The sequence below is a fragment of the Rhineura floridana genome, chromosome 1 (assembly GCF_030035675.1).
Source record: "Rhineura floridana isolate rRhiFlo1 chromosome 1, rRhiFlo1.hap2, whole genome shotgun sequence".
Classification (NCBI taxonomy): Eukaryota; Metazoa; Chordata; class Lepidosauria; order Squamata; family Rhineuridae; genus Rhineura; species Rhineura floridana.
The window spans coordinates 89,488,715-89,507,176 of NC_084480.1; the positions used below are offsets into that span (position 1 = coordinate 89,488,715).

The window sequence follows — 18,462 nt, forward strand, 5'->3', positions numbered from 1 at the left end:
TGTCCTCCTACACACATTTAGCCCTCTGTGAACACCTAAATAGGGCATGTGCTGCTCTTGTTCCTCTTGTATACAGTGTATAAAACCGGACGTCAGATTGCATGACAGCACAGTTCCTCCTAAATTTATTTACTTGAGAGGAGGTACAGCATTGGTCCACCTTAGATCCTTCAAGAGGTGTACCACTGGGCTTTAAATATGCTTAGGAAGAGCAACATCTCTTGCAGTTATATTCTGCAGAAATAAGATGATGACTTCCTTTAGGAATAAACTCGTTTGCTGGCACTCTTGCCCTGAGGAAAATGGGAAGAATTGAAGCTTCCTTTTCTACAAGTTGACTCCTCTTATCTTGCAAAGTGTATGTGTGGTATATTTCCTTGAAAATACTGTTGCTCTAACTAGTTTACATGATAGAGTTGTATAAAAAATTTTTTTGGGAAAACTTAATATCATTCTGAAAACACCAGTAAACTTGGAAAAGTATCAACAGGAAATGTCAAAGGAAAGATGACTGAATAAATTGAATTTCTGTTCTTCCTTTGTCTTCCTCAGTTAATGCTTTTGTGAAGGATGGAAAATAAATATTTCTTGTTAATACAAAGACTTCTTTCATTTAAATTACAGAAATATAAATCACTTTTAAGGTGCAGTTTTAAGTCTTCTTTAAGACTTGCTATTGCTTAACAGTTAATTAGCTTTAAACAAAATCTATCCTTTTTATTTTATTATTTTATTTAAATTTATTACCAGCCCTACCCCCAAAGGTCCCAGGACGGGACAGAACAGTTTTAAAATACATCATTAAAAATAGTTGGAAACAACCTAAAACAACATTAGAAAAAATAGGGTGGAGTCCTAAAAATATACATTTCACGTATTAAAGGCCAAGGCAAAGATGTGTCATTTCAGGTGTTAAAGGCCAAGGCAAAGATGTGTGTCTTCAGCATTTGCAAAAACCTGTACAGTGAAGTTGCCAGACCTATCTCTGTGGGGAGGGAGGTCCACGTTTTAGGGACTGTCACAGAGAATGCTATCTCCCAGGCCACCCCCCAAGTTTCTAAGGGTGGCAGAACTACCATAAGGCCCCCCCTGCTGATCTCAACATCTGAGAGGGTCTCTAGGGAAGGAGGTGGTCTTTCAGATATTCGGAACCTAAGTCATTTAGGACTTTAAACATTAACATAAACATCTTGAATTGGGCATGGAAATGAACTGGCAACCAATTTGGCTGTTTTAAAATGGATTATATGAGATCTAAATGAAACCCCAGCCACTGACTGGCTGCTGCATTTTGGACCAGTTGACGTTTCCAAGTCATCTTCAAGGGCAGTGCCATGTAGAATTCATTGCAATAATTCAGTCTGGAAGTTACCAGAGCATGGAGTGCTGTGAACAAGTCATCTCTGTCCAAAAAGGGCCAAAGCTGGCGAACCAGCCAGAGTTGGAAAAAGGCACTCGTATGCACCAAGACCACCTGAGCCTTCTGTGACAATGTTGGATCTGGGGTACCCCCAAGATCTGGACTTGCTCCTTCCATGGGACAGCAACCCCATCCAGAATAGGCCGTTTCCTCACCTCCCAGACATGAGAACTCTGGACACATAACAGCCCTGTCTTTTTAGGATTCAGCCTCAGTTTATTGGCTCACATCCAGTACACCACCGCCTCCAAGCATCAGTTCAGCACCTCAACCGCCTCTCCTGATTCAGATGCAATATACATGTAGAGCTGAGTGTCATCTGCATATTGATGCACCTCACTCCAAATGTCCTGATGACAGCTCTCAGTGGTTTCGTATAGATGTTTAAAAAACAGGGAACAAGAGGAACCATGCAGGACACCATAGGACAGTTTCCATGGTGGCAAACAGTAGCCTCCCATAACTACTTTCTGGAAGCAGCTCTGGAGGTATGAGTGGACCCACTGAATCATAGTGCCACCAACCCCTACTCCCTAGTGTGCTCCAGAAGGATACCATGGTCAACAGTATTGAAAGCAGCTGAGACATCAAGGAGAACAAGTAGGATGGCATTACCCCATGTCTCTCCTGACAGATGTCATCAACCGGGGCAACCAAGGTGGTTTCAGTGACATGGCCAGGCTTGAAGCTAGACTGGAATGGATCCAAGTAATCAGTTTCTTCCAAGCATGCTTGAAGCGGGACCACTGCCACCTTCTTGAGTACTTTGCCCCAAAAGGGGATATTTGCCACTGGCCAACAGTTGTTTAACATTTTTTGGTCCAGGAAGGTCCTCTTAAGGAGGGAACATACTACCGCCTCTTCAGAGCAGATGGTACCTCCCTCTTCTCCAGTGAAATATTAATTACGTCCTGGACCCACAGAGTCAGTCCCTTACATCTAGCTCTAAGAAGTCAAGATGCACACAAGGCAAGGGAGGCAGGTGGTGGGATGCACTTCTTCAAGCAGCTTGTCCACATCCCCAGGCTGCAATAATTGAAACTGATCCAGTATGGATGGAACAGACAGTGCTCTGGATGCCTCCATTGGACTTCTTTAACTGTGGCATCCAACTCTGTTTGAAGCAGAGTGATTTTGTCCTTGAAGTGCCTTGCAGAGTTGTTATAGCAGGCCTCCGAGGGTATCAGAGCAATGCTGTGTTGGCTGGATGACAACAGCTTATTTACTACTTGGAAAAGCTCTGCCGGATGGTTACTTGCAGATAGAATGGTGGTGAAGTAAGCTTTCCTCACTGCCGCATGGTAGGCACGATGGTGCAACCTTATCCTGTTTTGGTCACATTCAGGCTGAGATTTACAGCACCTGCGCTCAAGCCACAGGCCCTCCTGTTTCATCACATGCAGAGTACTGGAGTAACAAGGTGACCTACATCCTCCACAGCAATAGTGGGGGCTCTCAGGAGAGATCATGTTGATGGCTTTGCACATCTCACAATTCTACAGAGACAAGAGCGTTGACAGGAACACCAGCCTATGTCAGCCAGAAAATCCCTCAGAGCATTCAGGAATCCATGATTCCATAAGTCTCTGAGGGAGACCATCTCAATGGGCCCACCACCCTTGCAGAGCGGAGTAGTTACATTCAGTTCAAACCTTACCAAGGAATGGTCTGTCCATAACAATGATCTCACAGTGAAGCCCCCAATCAACGGAGCATTACCAATCCGTTCTGTAACAAATACAAGGTCATGGGTTTGCCCAACCACAGGTATTCAGCTATTGATGTACTGAGACAGCTCCATAGTTGTCATGGAGGCCATGAACTCGTGAGCTGGCCCACTTGAGGCAGCCTCAGCATGGATATTGAAGTTTCCCAATACAACTGTGAAAGGGTTCTCCAACACCACATCCAAGATTACCTCTGCCAGATCGGTTAGGAAACGTGTAGTGCAGCAGGATAAATGGTACACCAACAACATATCTGTTCTGACTCTTTTGCCCAACACCGCAAGCAACCTCTCAAATCCAGACATAGCCTGGATTGGTCTGCTGGTGAGGAATATGGCATTTTTATGGATGATTGCATCCCTCTGATCTGGAATGGTGCTGCATTAGGTACACAAGTGAGTACATTTGGGTTAGCATTGGGCCACCAAACTCATCTACCCAGGTCTCAATTATATATGCCAAGTCTGCTCCTTCATCCACAATCAAATTTTGGGCAGACCTGACATTTAACACCACCACCACAAGGCTATGGGTTCAGCTTGACTGGCATTCCCACATTCTGAAACACAGCAGGTGATGCATAGAGGGCAAGGGCTTTATTATTATTTATTACAGTTATACCCCGCCTTTCTTTTCATGAAACCCAAGGCAGCTTGCGTATGGTTCCCAGGCGGTGTCCCATCCAGGCACTGACCAGACCTGACCCTGCTTAGCTTTAGCAGGGAGCTGGCCTTATGTGCCTTCAGACCATAGCCTGGCTCTTCTTACAAGAAATGGGCTCTTCAAGCAACCTGACCTTATGAACCTTTGCCATCTTTGTTTCTCTTCCCCATTTGTTTATTTAATAGTGTTTGTTTGCATTTCTGGAGATGGAAAACCTAATGTTATCTTGGTACTTTCATTAGCTGGCCAACACTACTTCTTGTTCCCCATTCTTCTTTGGAAGGCTACTAGAAAGTAGGCATAGAAATTGTGAGGCAGACTTGCCAAGCTGGAACATTTCACAACTGCTTCATTTCTCAAGTTTGAAATGTGACTCTGGCATCTATTTACAATCAAATGTGAAGATGCACAACCCAAGTGGTCTTGTACATTAGTGGGATTCCATTGTTGCAGGCTGGTCATAAATTGAATGCCACCATGGAGGGGCTGAACAACTCCAAATACACAGAGCACCAATCTGTTTCCATTCCTTGTAGTTCTCCGGCTTTGCAGATAGGCTGGCTTTCAGGTGGCTTTTTAAAAATAAATTACATGTATGTGTGAATCTGTTGATATTATATTGTATTTTCACTTGCTTATGCTTACATTTTTAAATATTATGCAAGTCACTTGAAAACCTTGGTATAATAAGCAACCAATAAATAATAAATAGTAATAAATAAGAGTAATAATAATATCAGAAGTTTAGGGAGTGTGTCACTCTAGTCTTGATGTGTCATCTAGTGTGTCACTGTTGTCCCTGTGGTGAAAACTGACCAGTGCCAAACATTTTGGTCTAGGATTTGTGGTTTCAAAAATATTTATTAGTAATGTCTGTGTGTATTGTATATACCATAGCAAAAAAAAGAACAATAATTGGTGCCTGGGGAGGACGGGAATGAGGACAGCATGCAGAGAAAGAGTGATGTCTGTGAGCGACTTGTGGCTGAGAATGCAAAATTGAGAAAAGGGTAGCCTCCTTCTTTCACTGCACTTTCACACCATACACAACCCATGTGTGTAAGAAGATAATACATTCTGACAGATTCATTTTTAGCTCATCCTTGGATAATTTGCTAAGGAACAACTTCTGTTCCCCAATTGTTTTGAGTTTCTACTGAGAAGTCTGGGAGGTGTGTTGGTGTGTTGAAATGTAATGCTTACATTTTTGTGCATTGCGGATTGTAACTGTAGGGTAAAATGAATATCTGGGTGTCAATAAGCACACAGTGAATAAACTTCCTCCTTTTTCTCACTTCTATTACACGGATTGCCTTTAAATTATAACTGATCTGGCAGCTTTTCTGGGGTTTTAACCCCCCCCTTCAGAATTATTCCATTCTGGGCCCGGATGAAATTATTGGGAAGTAGTGACTTGTATTGTCCTCCCTCCTCTTTCCCCAGGAGAACAGATGTTAATGAAAAGAGTTTTGAACTGAAAATGAGATCATTTTGCTGTGGGTTGCTACTCAGCAGCACTAATACCATACAAAAATTCAGGAGTTGATACTAAAAACGAACGTTTAACTCAAAGAGGGATGGATCTCCCAACTCTGAAAAGGTTGACGACTACTGAGTATGTCAGTGGTGGGGAACCTTGGCTCTGTAGGACTAATCAGGCCTGCCAGGCCTTTCTGTTTGGCCCTTGATATGGTTTGTCCCAAACCATGGCTACCTATCCATTACTTGATATCATATGACATCAAGAAAAGCCAGGTAAAGTCACAGTGTGGCTCCCTGTTCTTCCTTTCCAGCTACTGCTACAATTTGTGGCTTTTTCTGCAGCTTCAAATTAAAATCGGAAAGGAAGAATGGGGAGCACACATGCAGTCTTTTGAAGTCACAGCTGCAGCTTGAATTCATGCCAGGACTGCAAAGGAAGAATCTTTGCAGCTGCAACTTGAATTAATTTTTAATCCAACTTGTGGCAAGAAAGGAAGAATCAGGAGTGGGTCAATTCTTTCTTTGCAGCTGTGGGTTTAAAGTTGAATCACCTGATATCATATGATGTCATATGATGATGTCTGGTGATTGACAGCTGGTTGGTCCAATACACTTTTCAACGTGGTCCACGGAGGGTGGGAAGGTTTAGGATCTGGCCCTCTGGTCTGATCTGTTCTCCATCTCTGAGTTCAATCATAATCTATCATTTCTGCCAAAAGGATTAAAGCTGCAGGAAGAACTGACAATTGGTTTTATGTGGCTGCCTCACATCTCTTTAGCTTGGGAAGCAGCTGGAGATGAGCAGACCAGAATTAAACCAGGGTCTTGGGTTTGGATGTAATAATGAACTATTGTTAAAGCAAACTGAAATTCATAAGCGAACAACAAGCTATTTCAGATTGGTTTGTTTGAGAAAAATAAAACATGGTTAGTTGCTCAGGGGCAAACAAACCATGGTTTAGCACTCCATGTGAGTGTGGCCAGTGGTATTTCTTCCAAGTAAATATTATAGGATTAGGATATAAGGGCCACCCCATATATGTAACAGGCGATATATGTTCAGGACTTTCTGTGTATATATTAAACTAATTAGTGGCTCAATGGAGAAAGAGCATATTTAGCCTTTTGTTCCTTGTCCTTTTCCCAATTTAAATTTCCTTCCCAAAGCTAGGTACAGATGATGTTACTGGTCTCTCTCTCTCTCTCTCTCTCTCTCTCACCTCCCCCACACGAAGTGCAGGGGTGATTAGTTATGAAGGAAGAAACCTGCCCCCCCTTGTGAGGACTAATAAAAGCATGGTGCAATTTTGACTGGAGAAAAAGTCAAACTTTAAAGCATTGGGGAAAGTGGAGATAGAGTGCCACTTCCTCGTTCTTCAAAGTAGCTGAGTGGGACTAATAATTAGTATATAAAAAAAATAAGAAACTCCCCCGCCCATGGGAAATCCTAACTGCAAATCTCCAGAAATAGCCAGTCAGGTGGCTTGCTAGTGTCTGCTGAATGGCACTAGAATGAGTAGGGTGGATTCCTGCTCTTGGCCTTTGACACCAGGAGTAGAGATGTAAAATTTCTGGAAATTTTGAAGTCATGGAAGAAAAAGATTTTTTCCTGTTTATGAGGTTTTTTTAGGGAAAAAAATGAAATTTTGGTGGAGATGGAAAAATATGCAATACTTTTTTAAGGACCCTTTACAGATGAAAAATCAGTTTGTTACTTTGGGAACATAAAATGAATTATGTATAACTTGGTTTGTCCTTAAAAGTATAATGTTTGGTATATTACAAGTACAGTTTATTCAGACAAAAATTGCAAATTGAATTTATCTTTTATTATAATTTTTGTTCAGCAGCTTGTAGCTCCCTTCTTAACTGTAAAGTGCCTAACATCCCTTTGGTTTTGACTGTTTATGAGGAGCAGGCAAAACAATAACAACCTGAAGAAACCATCAACAATATATTTACTTATTATTTATTAAATGTATATCCTGCCCTTCCTCCCAGAGGAGCCCAAGGTGGCAAATACACAAACAATTAAACATCTGAAAACATCTTTTAAAGTAAAACACAAAAAAAAGGTATTCTGAAAATTATTATGTCTCCTCCAGTCCTCCACAGCGTCAAGCTGACATAAAGCACTCATTTCCATAGAAGGAGGTGAGAAAAAGAGGGAGTAAGGGAACCAAATCTCAATGAATACTTCATGAAATTTAATCAGTCTCATTTTCTCTATCACTATCAGTTCCTGGTTTTTTGTGTTGCTCAATTTTCTCCCATCCCATTCTCAGTCCTTTGAGGCCTAGTCAAGAGGACAGAAACAGATTCACCAACTATGCCAAGGAGAGGAAGCAAAGAAAGCACTGAATCCTCCTTCCTTCTTTTGTGTCAGAGGCAGTTCCTCCCAGAGGCAGAAATGCATCTTGCTCTTGCATTTGTGGCTTGTACTTTTCGTGTACAACTCAAGATTTGCTTGTGCTCAGTGCACAGGAATTGTAATGATCTGATAATGTACATAGTCTTTCTTAAAAATATTTCTGTTACTTGGTTTTTGAAATCATTTGGGGGAGAGTAAAGACATAAACACCTCGTGTTAAACATTTTATTCATCATTCTAAAAGAAAATATTCCCATTTTTTCCAATTTTTCAGAAAAGCACCCGCCCAAAAGCTTCAGAGTAAAAACAAAAAAGAAAAAAAGTGGTATTTTTTCCAGGTTTTTGGGGGGGCTTTCACATCTCTGGCCACGAGGTGGCAGTGGATGTGGGAAGTGCAACAGCCAACTATATACTAGTATATAGTTGCTGAGTGGATTGTTACCCCTGCTGATGCAAGCAACCTGTACTGGGGCAACTATCCACTCAGCAACTGTGCACTAGATGGTGCTAACAGTGGCACATAACGGACTATCTCACCTGCCTCCATTGCCTATGCTACATCTAGTTTTACCATAAAAGTTGTCAGATGCAGTGCTTACATTAGTGTGTAACCTTTGTCTAATAAGAATGTTTATTTTAACCCCAGTTGGGAAACCCACAATTTGTATGCTTCTGAAATTGGGGAGGGCAATGTGGTGGGAGCAGCTTAGAAAGCAATATTTTGGTGCCTGCTTTTAAAAAGATAATATTTGTATTGTATGCATGAATTCCAGAAATCCTTTGACCCAGACTCTGCGTTAGCTACTGTTGCTGCAGGAGGCTGTGCTTAATTAGAATCAATAAACTCCGCATTCAGAGAGAAGAAAATGAGCTTGTATTTGAAGGCTATGCTACTAACCTCATTATTACAAAATGACCCCATAATTACCCAGATATCTTTGGATATCTGGCAGCTGTCTTATTTTCTAGTGTTGCTTTTTAGCAACTACAATAAGCAACTACAATATCTACTTTGGTAACTTGATTTAAAAAAAATAAATATCTTCTTCCTTTTCCAAGTAATTTAATAAATTGGACTATGGTGCACAGATTGGGTGTCAGCAATATTGCTACATAATTTCAAAGAACCTGGCTCAGGTTCAATTTGTATTTGCAGATGAACTGCATGGGGCCAGCTGTTTGCGTGAAGCAGCTTTCCATGTGGCTTATACACTTTTTAAGCTTGCCAACTCCATCACTGTTTTTAATAGTTGGATTTGTGTTTACTGTGTGGGAGAGGCACTTTGCACACCTGTGTGTGTGTGCGTGCGCACACACACAGAGTTTATTGTGTGGACCTGCTTTTGCATAGTGGCTTTTCAAGTGTCCACCCACATAGCCGCTTGCATGTATAAACTGAGTTAGATGCAGACACTGTTTTGTTTAATTGAATCTGTGGGTAAAGACTATGCAGCTCTGAACATACATGATGGTTACAATGTCTGTTTGAGATCAGTAGTCCATATAGGAGACTTGAACCTGTGGCTGCATCCTATGATTTAACATTACATGAATAAGTCTCAGGCGTCTGTACCCCCCCTCCCCAATCCTCTGGTGCAGCCATGAGGTGGAGACTGGAAGCTTTCACTTCTGATTTCAGTTAACCACAGTTAGCATTACATCCGAACCTTAAACTGTAGTTACTTTTAACAGTAGTATATTTAAAGAAGCCGGGTTCAGAAATCACGGCTTGATATTGTTTCATAAATCAAGGTAAGCAAAACTTAAGCTTGTGGAATCTGCTCTCCCTAACCGACAGTTAACTACCTGGAATATCTAGCCAAGCAGAAGGAATTTACTTGATCAAGGCCCCATCCAATAGAATCTTACAGCGATCAAGTCTCTCACCTCAGAACCCAAACAACCACTGGTAACCAGGCTTGTAACAATGTAACAAAACAAGGCCTTCTGGCAGTCACATTAACATATGGTTACAGCTAAAGCAGGTGTAAGGGACTTTTCGTGCTCCAGATTTTGCTAAATTATAACTCCTATCAGCCCCAGCAAACATGGCCAGTGGCCAGGGATGCCCCGCATCTATGTTAAACAGATGAGAATGAGAAACCCTTGCTGATCTACTGCAAATCTCATGCACATCTATCACCTGCCCACCTCTAAAGTAAACCATAGTTGAGACTAATTACAGCTTGTCTGGGTTTGGTCAAATTGTGGTTGGTTAATAGTGCCATGCTGGGAGAAAAGAAGGAAGCCGAGGAGCATTATATAGATAAGAAGGAATGGATGCAGGAATGGATGTAGTTGATGAGGCAGGAACAAAACTGGCTTCCTTCCATTTTGTACTTAAACGTGCACTTTACAGCCTTTAGTGCAAGCTTGCAAGTAAAAACTTACTTGTTCCCCTCAGGCAGTTAGAAAAATCATACAAAGTTGGCTTTTTCTGTTTTTGTTTCTCTCTCTTCGTCCCCCCCCCCCCCGGTCTGTAGACAACTGGCGGTATATGTGGCCAGATTTTATTTTTACTTATTATTACAGTTATATCACGTCTTTTCTCCAGGGAGCTCAAGATGGCATTACATGGTTCTCCCCCCTCCCCATTTAATCCCTGTGCTAACCCTGTGAAGTAGGTTAGGCTGAGAGGCAATGATTAGCCCAGTGAGCTTCATGGCTAATCAGGAATGTGGACCCTGGCCACCCACATCCTAGTCTAACTAGGATGCAGCACTGCACTCACCCTCAGATGGGCTAATGCAGATTCTTGTGAGCAACTTTGTGGATTTTTCTTTTGGCAGTTTGGGGAATGTGTGTGTGTGTGTGTGTGTGTGTGTGTGTGTGTGTGTGTGTGTGTGTGTGTGTGTGTGTGTGTGTGTGTGTGTGTGTGTGTGTGTGTGTGTGTGTGTGTGTGTGTGTGTGTGTGTGTGTGTGTGTGTGTGTGTGTGTGTGTGTGTGTGTGTGTGTGTGTGTGTGTGTGTGTGTGTGTGTGTGTGTGTGTGTGTGTGTGTGTGTGTGTGTGTGTGTGTGTGTGTGTGTGTGTGTGTGTGTGTGTGTGTGTGTGTGTGTGTGTGTGTGTATATATATATATATATATATATAGTGTGATTGTGGTCATTCTCGCTTCTTAAGGAATCTCTTCTAATAAAGACTGTTGGCCCTCATTAGACATCTGAGCTGAGTTACATCTAATTAGCTTATCTGAGCAAATGTTTCAACCAGTTCATACAATAGAATTTCAGTTACAAATCAATGATATTCTGCTTTAGAGATGAGTAGCTTACAGTGGTTATGCTTAAATAATTTTTTTCAGCTTATTCTAACTTTTGGCATCTCCCCAAAAGTGTAGAGAGCATTACCATAATGCAGGGCAGTGTTGAGTTATTTATGATTGTGGAAGTGATTTGTGTTCTGTAATCAAGGCATGTTTCAGCAGTGGTAAAACAAAGCAACTTTTTGTTTCCACTGGATATGCAGACTGTATTTTATATGCAAAAGAATTAAACATTGAGCAATTCTTTTTGTGATGTATACTAAGAATTTTTCATTATAATTTAGTATTACTTTTTAGGCAATAGCTCTTCTCTAGAACCCAGTCCCAGGCTGTGGTTTGAAGGCACATGAAGCCAACTCCCTACTGAAGCTAAGTAGGGTCAGGTCTGGTCAGTGCCTGGATGGGAGACCACCTGGGAATCATATGTAAGCCGCATTGGGTTTCTATCATGAAAAGAAACGCAGGGTATAAATGTAATAAATAAATAAATAGAACTTCTACAGAGTTCTGTGGCACAGGTAACCTAAAAACGTTATGGTAACTTTTCAAAATCTTAGTGTTTTTTTTTAGCTCTGTGCAGACCAGATATTTTGGGAGTCTCTAACGTTTTCAGGCTGCAGCATTGAATATGTAATTTCCCCTAAAATTTTGTTGCTGAATGTTGTTATACAGCGACAAGAGTGGCTGTATACTATAGCCAGCATGGATTTTTCGCATTCTGCAATGTTAAATTGAAAATACCTCCCATGCCATTCTAATGTTTCCCATAAGCACATTTCAAAACAAAACCTTACAAAACTTATAGTCTTGAACTCAGAAACGCTGGCTTAACAACCCTCTCAATTTTCATGGCGATACACAAAGCAGTCAGAGAATAGAGAGTTCAAAGTGTAAAAAGAGAGAGAAAAACACCAGACCCATTTTGGACTTTTTCCTGTCAGAGTTCTCATAATTTGTTGAAATTCATTAAAAATCGGCCATCCTATTACTGACCTTGCCCCATACGCTGACCTTCATCTTCTGCAGTTTAAAAGTTAAAAAAAATGCCTGGCTGATTTTTAATTAATTTAGGAAATTTAGCACTGAACTCAATGATAAGGCCAGGCATACTCAGTAAGAACCAACTGTCAGTGTTCTAAAAGCCAGACTCACAGCTTCTGGGCTTGCCTAATCGGGGCCACACCCACACCAGATCTTTATTTCACTTGAGACAGTCATGGCTTCCCCCCAAGAATCCTGGGAAGTGAAGTTTGTGAAGGGTGCTGAGAGGAGACTCCTATTCCCCTGACAGAGCTCCAGTGGCCAGAGTGGTTTAATAATCAGCTGCTCTGATTGAAGCTCTGTGAGAGGAACAGGGCATCTTCTAACAACTCTCTCTTTTTACACTTTGAAACTCTTGATTCTGTCTGACTGTTTTGTGTATTGCCATGAAAATTTAGAGGGTTGTTAAGCAGGCATTTCTGAGTTCAGGACTATAAGGTTTGCAAGGTTTTGTTTTGAAATGAGCTTATGAGAAGCATCAGAATGGCATGGTGGGTATTTTCAATTCAACATTGCAGAATGCGAAAAATCTATGCTGACTATAGTATACAGCCACTCTCGTGGCTGTATCATAAAGGCACCTATGTTTGCCATCTCAGAGCATATCACACAGCATGGCAGGGTGTTCGGGGGCTGACTAAGAGAGAGAGGTTTGATGCCACCTGATTTTCCTTTCTAAGTTATGTGAATAACACCTTTTCTGTAGAGCTTCCAATCTTACACGTTACCCTTTGCAGAGAGATGATAAACGCTAGACATTCAGAAGGCACTTAAAGGCTTGTCTGGTCTGTTGTGTATGAATGCTGTTCTTTTGATTGACATTTTTTTCAATTGGGTCTCCATACTTATTGTTGTAATGACTGTTCAATTGACACTTCATGCATGTTTGCCATTGGTTTTGTTCTCCTGATGCTCAGGATGATCACCTGTTATTGTTTCTGGTTTTTGTTTGGGGGGAAAAAGCAACATATAAATTAGATTGCATTCGCAGAGTCCAATCTCTCTGTCTTCTCTGATCCACTTCCCTCTATGTAAAGCCATGCTAGTGGTCCTGATGGGATTCCTGCTGAAGTTTTTAAAGAAGGTGGGCCTGAACTTACACAACAACTATATAAGCTCGTCAAAAAAATCTGGATGAGGGTGGAGATCCCAGAAGACTTTAGGGATGCCATAATTATCACTCTTTTCAAGAAGGGTGATAGAACAGATTGTGGGAACTACCAAGGCATTTCTTTTCTAGCTACCGCAGATAAAATCCCTGCAAGGATCCTCGCAAATCGCCTCCTACCTATCTCAGAGGACATCCTCCCTGAATCCCAAAATGGTTTCCGTCCTTCTAGGGGGACTGTGGACATGATCTTCACTGCATGACAGCTTCAAGAAAAATGCCGGGAGCAAAACTGCCCTCTGTATATGGCATTTATTGGTCTGACAAAGGCCTTTGATATACTGTAAATCGAACTGCTCTCTGGACCATCCTTCTGAAAATTGGATGCCCAGATAAATTTGTGAATATTTTGCGACTCCTCCGTGACAACATGACGGCGACAATTCTGGATAACAATGGCTCTCAAAGTGATCCATTCAAAGTGGGATCAGGTGTCAAACAGGGATGTGTCATTGTTCTGACCTTATTTGCTATTTTCATTGCCATGATTCTACACCTTGTTGAGGGGAAACTTCCCACTGGCGTGGAAATCACATATCGAACAGATGGAAAGCTTTTTAATCTCAGTAGGCTGAAAGCAAAAACTAAGGTAATTACAACCTCTGTAGTAGAACTTCAATATGCCGATGATAATGTAGTCTCCGCACATTCAGAGAACGATCTTCAAACTATCCTAAATGTCTTTGCAGAAGCATATGAAAAGCTTGGCCTCTCGTTTAACATAAAAAAACCCCAAAGTGCTTCATCAGCAAGTGCGAACCAATCCCTCTGTAGCACCATCAATCCAGCTTAATGGTGTGACGCTAGAGAATGTCGATCACTTTTCTTATCTTGGCAGCCATCTCTCTGTAAAAGCTGAAATCGACACTGAAAATTCAGCATCATCTGAGCTCTGCGAGTGCCACATTCTCCCGAATGAAGCATAGAGTTTTTGAGGATCGGGATATTGGCAGGGAGACCAAAAAGCTTATTTACAAAGACGTTGTACTACCGACCTTACTGTACGCCTGTGAAACATGGACCACCTAGAAATGCCACTCCCAACTTCTTGAAAGATTCTACTAATGCTGCCTCCAGAAAATTCTGCAAATTATTTGGGAAGATAGGCGGACTAATGTTAGTGTATTGGAAGAAGCAAAGACCACCAGTATTGAAACAATGATCCTTCAACATCAACTTCGCTGGACCGGTCATGTTGTTCGAATGCCTGATCACCGTCTTCCAAAGCAGCTACTTTACTCCCAACTTAAGGATGGAAAATGGAATATCGGTGGACAGCAAAAGAGGTTTAAAGATGTTCTTAAAGCTAATCTAAAAAAATGTAACATGAGCATCGAGAACTGGGAAGCCTTGGCCCATGAGCATCCCAATTGGAGGTCGGCCATTGTCAAAGATGCTATGGACTTTGAAGAAGCACGAGTACAGGGCGAAAGGGACAAACGAGCTAAGCAGAAGGCACATCAAACAAATCCTCATCATGACCATCTTCCATCTGGAAACCTATGTCCTCACTGTGGGAGGCTTTGTGGATCCAGAATTGGCCTCCACAGTCACTTACGGACCCACTGTTAAAGACCTTACCCTGGAAGACAATCTTACTTGGCCACAAGTGATTGCCAGTGAATGAGTGTCTTCTCATTGCTTCAGGTGTGAACCTCTTTGAGCAGTTAGCCTCTATTGCAAGTGCTATAATAAATAGCAATAAGAAATGTAGCATGGAAAATTGTCCGGTGCTTTATTTTTCCATGGAACTTTTTCCATTTAGTCACAATAAATTGATGCCATTTGCAAATAAAATGCTAGGCAAAGCTTGGCAAATTTCAATATTTTTAGTTTTATTTACTAAATGCAAGTGAAATAAACAGGCTAAGTTAGATCACTCTGTAGGGCAGGGATGCCCTCTAGACGTTGTTGGATCAACTCCTATCAGCCTCAGTTAGCATACCCAATGATTGGGGTGGTGGGAGTTGTAGTCCAACAACAGCTGGAGGGCACCATGTCGGGTACCCCTTCTTTAGGAAATCAGAAGTTTTTTTCTGATGCAAATTACCCTAGTTTTTCTGTGCAAAAATTTCCAGAAAACCCACATTACTGATTACAGTAGCAATAATGCTGTGTTGAGAGATTTGTTACTTAGAGTGAATTCTGCACTCAGAAATGAGTCACACCTGTAATAGTGAGACAGGCTTCTATTTGCTGCTTGAAGGAGGTGAGAATACAGCCAGGAGTTTAGCAGTAGGAATAATTACATCTTTTTGCTATGGGTTACTTTTTCTTTCAAGTTGAAGAGTTTTGTATGAAAACTCTTTCTGTTATAGTGGTGTGTATGTGTGTGTTGGTTATAACTTGTTTACCTGAAAAGGTGAAGGTGAAGGTGTCCCCGCACTTAGTGCGAGTCGTTTCCGTCTCTTAGGGTGACGTCTTGCAACATTTACAAGGCAGACCGTATATATGGGGTGGGTTTGCCAGTTCCTTCCCCAGCCTTTCTTTACCCCCCAGCGTATGCCGGGTACTCGTTTTACCGACCACGGATGGATGGAAGGCTGAGTGGACCTCGGCCCCTTTTACCAGAGATTCGACTTCCTCCTTCCGTTGGAATCGAACTCCGGCCGTGAGCAGAGCTTCGACTGCGTTACCGCTGCTTACCACTCTGCGCCACGGAGGATCTTACCTGTTTACCTGAAGATGGTATTTTTTGCAAAGGGCTGTAGTTCAGTGCTAAAACATGCCTTATCACCTTGGGGTCCTTTGGGAGGAAGAGCAGAATATAAATTGAATGAATGAATGAACAAATTATAATTATATGTGGAAGTTGCCATGTTGATTTCTGGCATACTTTGTGTATACGATAGCTTATCCAGCGGATGATGCCTGTTCAGGTACTTACTTCTGTGTCTGCATTACCCTTGCTGCATCAAGGTAATGAAGTGGAGATGGATTTTGTAGAGTAATTGGGGAAGATTTCTGAATAAATTGAAGCAAAATATTTGTCCCGTCCAGAGCCGAAAGAATGAGGCTGGAGTGTGTGTGCAAGTAAATCTCGTTTTATTAGAGTAATGGATACATCAAAGGCACTGTGCTTCATAGGAAACCCTACGCTAACTCACTAGAGTCCCTAACTATACTCTAGACATGCTCTGCAGCGTGTGAAGGAAGTTGACTCAATCACCCCCCACTGGGAGCGGCAGGCTTATATAGGAAATGTTTTCGAACGTAATCTCTGACTCCTTCGTAATTCCTGTCTTTGCCCTGTCCGTTTCTCGCGGCGACGGGAACGAGGAGACAGGGGACGCGCATCCAACAGCTCATCTGAAGACACCTGCTCCCGAGCAACGGGCTCGAGGTCAGGGGGCGGTGCCACACTGGAATCCTCCTGGGAACTGCTTGGTAAAGGAGGAGCTGGCACTGACTCTGAAGCTTCTGCATCAACTGGGGGCGGTGCGCTCGGCTCCTCGGAAAGGGCGTTACTCGTGGGAGCTGGCTGGAGAGCAGGCTGCCCCCCTCCCGCACGATCCTGCTCAGACACAACAGTCCCCAACTCTGCTTCTTCTGGCTGCGAGGTGCCTGAAACTCATGCCCTCCCCCCTTCCTGTCCCTTCTGAGTTGGCTGCAGTGCAACAATATTGGGCACTAGATTAAACCAAATGCAATGTCCTGCAACAGTATCAAACAAATAGCTTTCAAGAATGAGTAGCTGAATCCCTTCAGTAAGCTTAACTTGACATTGCCACCTTTTGCTTTTAAAATATATCAAGCCACATTAACAAATGGCCTTTCAGTCTAGGATATGCTAGAAATCTTGAAAATGGGGGTGATTTTCAGTGCAATAGCATAATGGTTAGCAGTCAATTTATCGTGATGTTAAGGGCAGGCTGCTAATCTTTCAAGCAATATTAGAGCTAAAAATAACTACTTAATTTTAATTTTTTAGTGAATGTGAGCTAAAAAGCTAATGGTAGAATACAATAAATATACAAGCATCTCTTGAGAACAATTATTGAGCAAGATATAAGACACAATGGAAGTAATTATTAATTATACCAAATAGCTTGCATGTGCTATGAAGTGCTGAAAACAAGCGGCTTACCGAAAAGGTTCTTTTATTCCAAAAGGACCTATGCAAATATTTATTTTAGAATCTGCCCTCAAGGTGAACCTGGAACTGATGGGTAATAAACTATTAAAAGTGTGTGTGTGTATGCTTTGTGAACAAAGCTAAAATGAACCTGGTGTTAAAATGATTTAAACTTGTGCCTAATAAATGATAATCGACAAATGACCCAGTGGATGAAAGGTTTCCTAGCAACAAGTGCTAGGATAAATGCAAGTCTGGATTTGGCTGGTCTTTGTTTTCTAGGCTGGGTTGGTGTTGTAGCCCAATTCATGTGGGAAGCTGACTTGTTCACAACTAGGATAAAGATAAATACTGCTTTTCTGTGCATGTGGGTAATAAGGCATGTGTTGGTTTTTTTAGTGGCATTTTATGTGGTTACTACAATCAGGTCAGCTAATTCCAGTAAAATTATGTAAAAGGATTTTTTTAATATGCTAATGAGTGCTGGCATGGTACTTTTTTTTCCTGAGAACTCATTGCATCTGACTTGTGAAATTAGGAAAAATAGTGATCTGAGTCAATCTGTAACATTCATTCTTCATGGAAAAAGAAGCCTTCGAAAGCTGGAAGTTGGAAGGCATACATTTTAAACTGTTAGAAATTAGTATGGGTGTTTGAACTTAGTTGTTACTAAATTTTTGCTTCTTACATTTGTAAAAACTTGTGGTTGTTGTTCTTATGTGCCTTCAAGTCGATTCCGACTTATGGCTACCCTATGAATCAGCAACCTCCAATAGCATCTGTTGTAAACCACCCTCTTCAGATCTTGTACTTCAGGTCTGTGTCTTCCTTTATGGAATCAGTCCGTCTCTTGTTGGTCTTCCTCTTTTTCTACTGCCTTCTGTTCTTCCCAGCATTATGGTCTTTTCTAGTGAATCATGTCTTCTCACGATGTGTCCAAAGTATGATAACCTCAGTTTCATCATTTTAGCTTCTAGTGATAGTTCTGGTTTAATTTGTTCTAACACCCAACTATTTGTCTTTTTCGCAGTCCATGGTATCTGCAAAGCTCTCCACCACCACCACATTTCAAATGAGTTGATTTCTCTCTTATCCCCTTTTTTCACTGTCCGACTTTCACATCCATACATAGAGATGGGGAATACCATGGTCTAAAGGATCCTGACTTTGGTGTTGAGTGATACATCTTTGCATTTGAGGACCTTTTCTAGTTCTCTCATAGCTGCCCTCCCCAGTCCTGGAAAAAGAAGGAG

The 18,462-nt window shown here is 41.7% G+C and overlaps 1 protein-coding gene across 13 annotated transcripts in view; it reads left to right on the top strand.

Annotated features, from left to right (window-relative positions):
- The window catches only part of SEMA4D (semaphorin 4D), a 169,654-nt gene that overhangs the window by 53,414 nt on the left and 97,778 nt on the right, over positions 1-18,462 (top strand). The gene's annotated exons all lie outside the window — the stretch shown is intronic.